The following is a 10,238-nucleotide window of genomic DNA, read 5'->3' as shown; positions in this document are numbered from 1 at the left end:
TTTTTGCTTTTATTTCTTTTGCCTTAGGAGACTGATATAAGAAAGTGTTCCTATGATATATATCGAATTGAGTATCACCTATATAACATTCTGGCAGTTTTATAGTATCAGGTCTTACATTTAGGTCCTTAATAAACTTGGAGTTTATTTTTGTATATGATGTCTGGGAATGCTCTAATATCACTGTTTTACATGTAGATGTCCAGCTTTCCCAACACCATTCATTGACGAGACTGTCTTTTCTCCATTGTGTACTCTTGCCTCTTTTATCATTGGTTCATTACTCATAGGTGTGTGGAATTATTTCTAGGCTCTCTATCTGTTTTTATTGATTATATCTCTGTGCCAATGCCATGCTGTTTTTATTACTGTAGGCTTATAATATACTAAGGAATCCGGCAGGTTTACACCTCCAGAGTTGTTGTTTTTTCTAAAGACAACTTTGGCAATTTTTAATGGTTTCATGTAAATCGTAGAGTTATTTATTTTCTGGTTCTGTGTGAAATACTACAGCTTTGTAACAGGAGTTGCCATAAATCTATAGGTTTCTTTGTGTAGTACGGCCATGTTAGCAATATTAACTCCTTCAATCCAAGAGCACAAGGCATCTTTTCATTTCTTTGAGTCATTTTTAATTTCTTTGTCAATTTTTTTTAATTTTCAGTGTGTAGGTCTTTCATATATGTGGTTACATTTATTCCAAGATGTTTGGTGGGATGGGATTTTAAATAGTATTGCTTTCAATGGCCATTTTATGGTATCTCATGACTAATGTGTAGAAATGCAAGAGACTACTTTACATTAATCTTGTACCCTGCTCTGTTGCTGAAATTATTGTTCATAATAGTCTCTGTGGAGCACTTAGGACTCTGTGTAGATTGTTATGTCATCAGTACTGGTGACAATTTTGCCTCTTTCTTTCCATTTGGCATTTCTTTTACTTCTTTTTCTTTCCTTTCCTTTCTTCTTTTACTCTGGAACAGAAGTCCTGAGAGTAGAAATACTTGTGTTGTTCCTGAATTTACCCAGAAGACATTCAGCCTTTCCCCTGGGTATTATAAATTGTTAAAAAATGGCCTTTAGTATGTTGAGAGATATTCCCAATGTAATCACATTCAGGAGAGTTCTGATCATGAATGTATGTCAAATTTTGTCTAATGATTTTTCTGTGTGTATTGACATGTTCCTGTGAATTTTGTCCTTCCATATTAAATTTTTGTCATGCTGATTGACTTATGTATGTTGAACCATCTTTGTGACCCTGGAAGGAATCGAACTGATCCTTGTGTATAATCCTTTCTATGTATTCCTGGATTAATTTGTTGATGTTCTGTTGAGGATTTTTTAATATATATTCATCAAGGATATTTGCTTTACATTTTCATTTTTTTTGTAGTGTCTGTGACTGGTTTTGTTTGCATGGTATTGGTGGCTTCATAGAATAACTGAAGGAATTTTCCTTCCTCCATCATTTTTTGAAATAGTTGGGAGGAAAGAGGTTTTAGTGAATGCATCCAGGCATTTTTTTCAAGGGGTGTTTTTAAAATTATAGATATTATTTAACTTATACTGATTGCTCTTTCAAGTTTATTGTTTTCTCTTTATTCAGTGTTGGCAAGCTGTACGTTTCAAGAAATTTGTCCATTTCTTTAAGGTCCAGTTGTTTGTCACGTAACTGCTCAGAGTGCTTTCATAATCTTTGTTTGCATTTCTGTAATATCAGATGTTATTTCAACTGTTTCATTTCTTATTTTGTTTGTGTCCACTCTGTATTTCTTGATAAGCCTGGCTAAATGCTTATCAGTTTGTTAATATTTTTAAGAAAAATTAAAGCTTTTGATTTTATGACATTTAATTTATTTTTTAATTTTTTATTTATTTTGAACCTAATCATTAAAGATTTCTCATTCTACTGCCTTTGGGTTTTGTTTGTTCTTATTTGTAGTTATTTTTGGAGGTAAGCTTGGTCCTTTGTGTCAGGTTTTTCTTTTTCCTTGTAGAAGGCCTGAATTGTTCTAAACTTCCCACTTAGATTTGCTTTTGCTGCATCCTATGCCTTTTATGAAGCTGTGTTTTCACTGTAATTTGTTCCGAGGTATGACTTTATTACCTCTTTGATTTCATCATTGACCTTGTTTTATTTTATTTTTTTAAAGGATGTGGTTTAATCTCATGTTGGTGCTTTTCATGTTCTTCTTTCTAGAGTTGATGCATAGTTTCATACTTTTTTGTATGGAAAAATACTTGCTGTAAACTATATTTGCTTAAAGTTCCTGAGGATCTTTTCATGACATAGTATGTGGTTAATTCCTTAGAAAACATCCTGTGCACACTTGAGATGCTTATGTGTTCTTCTTTTCTGATGCAGTGTCCAATAACTCATTTAGGCTCAAATGATCTAATATGTTATTAAGACCTCTGTTTCCTTAAAGATATTCTTTCTGGGTGATCTGGCCATCAGAATAGTGAGGTGTTAAATTCATCTACTATTATTGTTTTATACTGAATTAATTACTTCATGTTTACTAATATATCTTTTTATACATATGATCTACACTTTTGGATCCATATATAATTTAATGAGTGTAATACTCTTTTTTAATGTTGATCTCTTATTTCTTTATGTATTCTTATATTTACCTTTCATTGTGACCCTTATTTTAAAATGTATTTTGTATGATTTGAGCATTGCAATCTGCACTTTCTTGTCATTTCCATGAAATATCTTTTGTATCTATTTCCTGGCTGTGTTTATCTTCCACCATAAAGTGAGAAATTTTGGGGTGGGATGCCAAGATCGTGGAGGAGAAGGATGCTTGTAGCTCACCCTTTCTCACAAATGCACCAAGACTCATCCACAGACCCACTCAATTAACCAGAGAACTTGCAGAACTCTGATAGAACATTTTCCTCTTCAAAAGATAAAGATGCAAAATATCTGGTAGGAGAAAAGGAAGAAAGAAAGAAGAAAAGGCAAAACAGATTGGGACAGTTCCCACAGGGAGGGAGCAGCTAAGAAGGACTGATGCTTATTCACTGGGTCTCCCTTCTCCAACTGGGGGTTCAGCAGGACGGAGAGGAAGCCTCCAAGGATTGGATCTCTACAGAGTATAAGTTGATTGACAGAACCAAGTTAAACAGGCACAGAGGATCCTTGTGACAGCCAGACCAATGTGTATCCTATCAGCTGAGGGCAGGGCCATGCTTCACGAGCAAGGTGGAAGATGGGGATGGCTGCACTGAGGCAGCCCAGGGGAATGGAGGGGTCTGTGTGCCATTGCTATGGGCCCACAGGGCAGAAAAACCTAGGCCTTCCATAAAACAACAGGGCAGACATGCCCTGGGAGGGGAAAGGTGCATTCCCCATCTCTGAAAACCCACAGAATTTTCTAGGTGAAGAGAGCTGGGGCTCAGACACAGCCACCATACCCTCTGGAGCTTTGCACACAGGTGGCAGTGGGGGTAAAACCTGCATCCACTCCTAAGGACTTAGTAGCCTCAAGAGCATGACGGGGACTTGTCTACAGCATAAGGCAGATAGGATACTTCCGTCCTATTTCCACAGAGAATGTGCTCTACCAAGATAAACAAGAAGCTGGGTTCTGGTGCAAACAGTGACAGGGATGTTCCTTAGTCTACCCTGAGCCCAATCCGGTGTGCAAACCTGAGGAGGAGCATAGAGTGGTAAAGAGCAGTGGAGAGACTGGCAACCTGAGGGGCTGTTGGACCCCCACCTTTTGGGATGGAATGCAGCCCCTGACCACGTGGCTGTGAGAGGTCTTGATGCCTAATCCTGCCTGGTCAGTCTGAAACATCTGACTGTAACATCGGGTAGGGCAGTGACAAGCCAGTCCACAGTAAAGAGAGCTGCTTGGGAACAAGTGTTGGGAGTAGGAGAGATCTGCTTGCTGACAGGCCCTGGGAGCAGCACAGAGGCGGGCTCCAATGGAGGGCCAATGGAAAAAGCAAGTTGAGCTTCCAAGACAGGATGAATAGAGAAAGAGTTCACATTAAAAGTACACAATATCCAGGAGGACACTGAACACCCCCTTGTTTTAATCTGTTTTCACCTGTTCCATTTTCTATTACCCTCTTAATTTTTAATTTTTCTGCAGATATAAATACCCCCATTTTAATCCCTTTGAAATTTATAAAAATATTTTTATTATTATTATTTTTCAAAATTGTGCTTCAACTTGCTTTCATATTATTTATTATACAATGTCTTCAAATCTTTATTTCTCCCTTCTTTAAAATTCTTTATCTCTCTCTCTCAATTTTGTCTTTCCTTAGTTGTATTACTACATAGGAATTAGGTTGATAAACACTTTTAGGACCACAGTAGATAACTGATACTCCATAAACCACAGTGCCAGAGAGGTAGGAGCAAGATGAATAAGCAGAGAAACAAGTTGCAATTAAAAGAACAAGAGAAATCCCCTGAAAGAATGAACAGTGAAATAGGATTGATAGCCTACAACATCATGATTTCAAAAAAGGAGAGATCAAATTATTGAAGTAAATAAAAGATAGGGTTTAGAGATATAAAATATGTTAAAAATGAAATGGAAGCTATAAAGAAGAGTCGAGTAAAATAGGTAAACCCTTTGACTGAGATGAGGAATTAACTAAAGGCGTCACAAAGCTGACAAGACAATGCAGAGGAACTACTTAGTGACTTAGAAGACAGGACAGTACAAAATATCCAATCAGAAGAGCTAGAAGAGAAACAATGGGAAACAAATGAAAAAATCATAAGAGACCTATGGGATAATATAAAGCATGTCAATCTTGGCATGATAGAAGTCCCAGAAGGGGAGGATAGATCAAAGGGAATTGCAAAGGTGTTTGAAGAAATGATGACTGAGAACTTCCCAAACATAAAAAAGGAATCAGATATCCAACTACAGGAAGCTCAGAGTGTTTCAAACAGGAAGAATCCAAATACAGCCACACCAAGACATATAATTAAGATGGTCATAGTCAAGTATAAAGAAATAATCCAAAAGGAAGCAAGAGAAAGTATACATTGAGTTACAAAGGAATTCCCTTAAGGTTCACACCTGATTTCACTACAACAATACTACAGGCCTGAAGGGACTGGAAAGATATATACAAAGTCCTGAATGAAAAAACTGATATACACTAGGATACTTTAACCAGCAGGGCTGCCCTTTTTGGTAGAAGGAGACATAAAGATTTTCACAGACAAGAAAAACTACAAGAGTTTAGCAACACTAGACCCATGCTAGAAGAAATATTGAAAGGTCTACTCTAAATAAAAAAGCAGCAGAATGCTTCAGAAATGTGAAACTCATAGCTGGAAACGTGATAACTCATGAATTACAAATAAAACACACACAAAATTTTAAAATAAGACATCCAAATCATTGAGAATGTTAGGGGGAGGCAGGAAAAGGGAGAATTTTTTTTTGGTCTTTCGTTTTAAAATTTTTTGTTCTCAGCAGGATGGGTTTGAGACCATGTTACTATCAGTTTAATAAAAGCAGTTATAGTAGTTCTCTAAAAGACTTATAAAAAGGGTAACAAGAAGAAAAAAACTTATCAGGGTGTCACTAAAACTAAATAAAATTCATGATAATACAGAGGAAAATGACCAAACCATAAAAGGAAGATGAAAGGAACAAAGAGGAAATACCAAATCAACTGCAAAAATAAGGTCAAATTGGCAATAAACACAAGCATATCATCAATTATTTTAAATGTTAGAGGGCTAAATGCTCCAGTCAAAGTCATAGAGTGGCAGGTTGGATAATAAAGCAAGAACCTTAAATATGCTGCATACAAGAGACCCACTTCAGAGATAAGGACACATATAAATTGAGAGTGAAAGGATGGAAAAGTGTATTCCATTCAAACGGAAAAGCCAAAAAAGCAGGGGTTGCAGTACTGATTTCAGAGAAAATATTCTTTAAAACAAATACCATAAAGAAATATAAAGAAGGACATTTTGTAATGATTGAAAGAGTGATACAAGATGAGGATAGCACACTCATTAATACATATGCACCAAATAGATGAGCACCTAAGCACATAAAATAATTACTAACAGATATAAAGGGGGATAGCAATGGGATTCTAATCACAGCTGGAGATTTCAACACTGCATTAACATCACTGTACAGATCACCGAAACAGAAAATATATTAGGCAAAAGAGAACTGAAATAATACAATAGAAATATTAAACTTGGTGGATATTTTCAGAGCATTGCAGCCCCCACAAAATAGTACATACATTCTTCTCAAGTGCACATGGGATATTTTCCAGGATTCATGATATAGTTGGGCACAAAGGAAACCTCAGCAATTTTAAGAATATAGAAACTACCTCAAGCATCTTTACTGACCACAATGACATGAAGCTAGAAATCAACAACAGAGAAACAAAGGAGAACAAAGGAAGACATGGAGATTAAACAATATGTTATTAAAAAACAAATGGGTCAATGAAGAAATCAAAGCTGCAATGAAAAAGTACCTTGAGACAAAAGAAAATGAAAGCAAAACCACAGAAAATTTATGGGACAGAGCAAAAGCAGTGCTGAGATGGGTGTTTAGAGTGATATAGGCCTTATTCAAAAAAGAAGAAGAATCACAAATAAACAATTTAACCCACCAGCAGAATGAACTAGAAAAAGAAGGAAAAAAAAAAACCTGAAGGGCAGCAGAAGGAAGGAAATCACAAATATTGGTGAGGAAATAAATAAAATAGAGATTTAAAAGACTATAGGAAAAAATTCAACCAATCCAAAAGCTGGTTTTCTGAAAAAGTAAGTAAAATCGACAAACCTCTGGCAAAACTCAAAAAGAAGAAAAGAGAGAGAGCACAAATTAGCAAAATAAAAAGAGAATGGAGAAATTACAACAAATAAAGAAGAAACACAGAATATCATACGAAAATATTATGAAAAGTATGTGGAAACAAACTGGATAACCTACAGGAGATGAGCAAGTTTCTGGAAAAATACTGTCCACCAAGAATGAATGAAGAAGAAACTGACCCCTTGAACAAGCAGAGCACTAGAAATGAAATCAAAATAGCAATATAAAACCTCCCTACAAATAATAGTCGAGGACCGGACGGCTTCATTGTGGAATTCTACCAAACATACAAAGAAGAGCTCATACCATTCCTTTTCAAACTCCTCCAGAAGATTGAAAAGGAAGGAATACTCCCAAAGCCATTCTATGAAGTCAAAATCACCCTGAGACCACAATCAGAAGGCACTACTAAAAAAGAGGATTATAGGCCAATATCACTGATGAACACAGACGCCAAAATCCTCATCAAAACAGTAGCAAAGAGAATCCAACAACACAGAAAAAAGATTATGCATCATGACCAAGTGGGGATTATGACAGGGACACAGGGATGGTTCAACATATGCAATTCAATCCATGTAATACAGCACATCAACAAGAGGAAGGACCAAAACCACATAATCTTCTCAGGAAAAGCATTTTATAATATTCAACACCAACGTATGATAAAAACTCACCAAAGTGGGCATAGAGGGAACATATCTCAGCATCATGAAAGCTATAGATAACAAACCTACAGCTAGCATAGTACTCAATGGTGAGAAAGTTAAAATCTTCCCACTAAAATCTGGGACAAGACAAGGATGCACACTATCACCATTCCAACTCTATATAAACTTGGAAGTCCTAGCCACAGCAACCAAACAAGAGAGAGAAATAAAAGGGATGAAAATTGGAAAGGAAGAGGAAAAAGTCTCACTATATGCAGATAGTATGTCACTATATATAAGAAACCCTGCGAGATCCAGACAAAAACTTCTACAGCTGATAGAAGAATTCAGCAAGGTAGCAGGTTACAAGACTAAGGTTCAAAAATCAGTGGCATTATTTATGCTAATGATTCAGATAATACTATAGAGCTACAGTCAAAATGACAGCAATGTATTGGAAGGAAAACAGACATATAGGCCAATGGAACAGAATAGAGAACCCAGAAAATAACCCACAAACTTTTGGTAAATTAATCTTCGAACAAAGAGGCAAGAAAATACAATGGAATAGAGACAGTCCCTTCAGCAACTGGTGTTGGGAAAACTGGAGAGCAGCATGAAAATCAATGAAACTAGAACAATCCCAATGAAGCTAGAACACCATACCCAAAAATAAACTCAGAATGGTACAAAGGCTTAACCATAAGTCAAGATAAAATAAACCTCCAAGAGGAAAATATAGGCAAAATATTATCTGACATAAGTCTCAAAAATTTTCTCATAGAAGAAATAAAATCAAGAAAAAACAAATGAGACCTAATGAAACTTACAAGCTTCTGTACAGTAAAGAAACCAGAAGTGAAACAAAAAAACAACCTACGGAATGGGAAAAAATTTGAATATGAAACCAAAAAATGCTTGATCTCCAGAGTATATAAGCAGCTCATCCAACTGAACAAGAAAAAATAAACCACCCAATGGAAAAATGGGCAGGAGACATAAATAAGCAATTCTCCAAGGAAGACATAAAAATGATCAAAAGGCACATCAGAAAATGCTCAATATCACTGATTTTCAGAGAAATGCAAATCAAAACTACAGTGGGTATCACCTCATAACAGTCAGAATGGTCATCATTCAAAAATACACAAATGACAAATTCTGGAAAGTCTTTGGAGAAAAGGGTACAGTCCTTCACTGCTGGTGGCAATGCAGTTTGGTGTAGCCACTGTGGAAAACAGGATGGAGATTCCTCAAAAGCCTAGGAATATACTGACCGTATGACTCAGGAATCCCGCCCCAGGGCATAAATACAGAAGGAACCCTAATTCAGGATGACACCTGCACCCCAATGTTCATAGCCATCACTATTTACAATAGCCAGGACATGGAAAAAACCTAAATGTCCATCGACTGTTGACTGGATAAAGAAGAGGCGGTATATTTATACAATGGAACACTAGATAACCATATAAACCTATTACATAATGCCATTTTCAGCAACCTGGATGCTCCTGGAGAAAATCAGTCTAAGTGAAGTAAGCCAGATAGAGAAAGAAAAATACCATATGAGATGGCTCTTCAGTGGAATCTAAAAACAAAACAAAACAAAACAAAACAAAACAGAAATACAAAACTAAATAAACTCGCAGACATAGAATACAAAGTTTGGTTGCCATGGGGCTGGGGGTGGAAAGAGATAGACTGGGAGGTCAAAATTGTAGAATAGTTAACAGGATTGTACTTTATAGCACAGGGAAATATATAAAAGATCTTACGGCAGCCCACAGAGGAAAAATGGGACTACAAGTGTATATATGTTCATTGTAACTGCAAAATTGTGCTCAACGCTGGAATTTGAGACAACTTTGTAAAATGACTCTAAATCAATAAAAAAGTTAAAAAACATAATCTTAAATATTACAGGTGTAAATATAAATTAGAGAGAAAAAAAAATACAAAAGAGTAATAAAACCAAAGATTTTGTTTTAAGATTTCTTTTTAAAATAAACAAAATCAAAAAACCTCTAGCCATGTGCATCATGAAGAAAAGAGAGATGCTCCAAAGAAATAAAGTAAGAAATAAAAGAAGAGAAATAACAATTGTTACCTCAGATATACAAAAAAGGGAACATTTTGTCAACAATTACAAGCCGAAAAACTGGACAACTTAGAAGAAATAGACAAATGTCTAGAAAGAGACAGAGATAAGGAGAAACAAACAATTTGAACAAACTGATTACTAGATGAAAGATAGAATCTGCAATTAAAAAAAATCGTTAAACACTAGTGCAGATTTAAACAGCTCCCGTGGAGAACTGTTCAAAAATACAAAGCAGAACTTATACTCTTCAAAGTATTGAAAAATGTTAAAGATGTGGGAAACTCCCAAATTAATTTTATGAAGATTTCATCATCCTGATAGAAAAGCCAACAAAGTACATGCAAAGAGAACTTCAAGCTAATATATTTGATTGATTTAGATGCAAAAATTCTACAAAATATTATTAGCAAACTAAATCCAGCAATACATAAAATGAATCATACACCATGATCAACTTGGATTCATTGCAGAATCAAAAGAGAGGTTCAACATACACAAATCAATCAGTTTGATACACCATATTAAGAGAAGAAAAAGAAAATGACTTGATCATCCCAATAAATCCATAAAAATTATTTCACAAAATTCAATATTTATTAATTAATACAGCACAATAGCAACAACAACAACAACAACAAC

This window comes from Vicugna pacos, unplaced genomic scaffold (assembly GCF_048564905.1).
Source record: "Vicugna pacos unplaced genomic scaffold, VicPac4 scaffold_19, whole genome shotgun sequence".
Lineage (NCBI taxonomy): Eukaryota > Metazoa > Chordata > Mammalia > Artiodactyla > Camelidae > Vicugna > Vicugna pacos.
The sequence above is the reverse complement of the archived record's forward strand: the minus strand, read 5'-3'. Positions refer to the sequence as shown.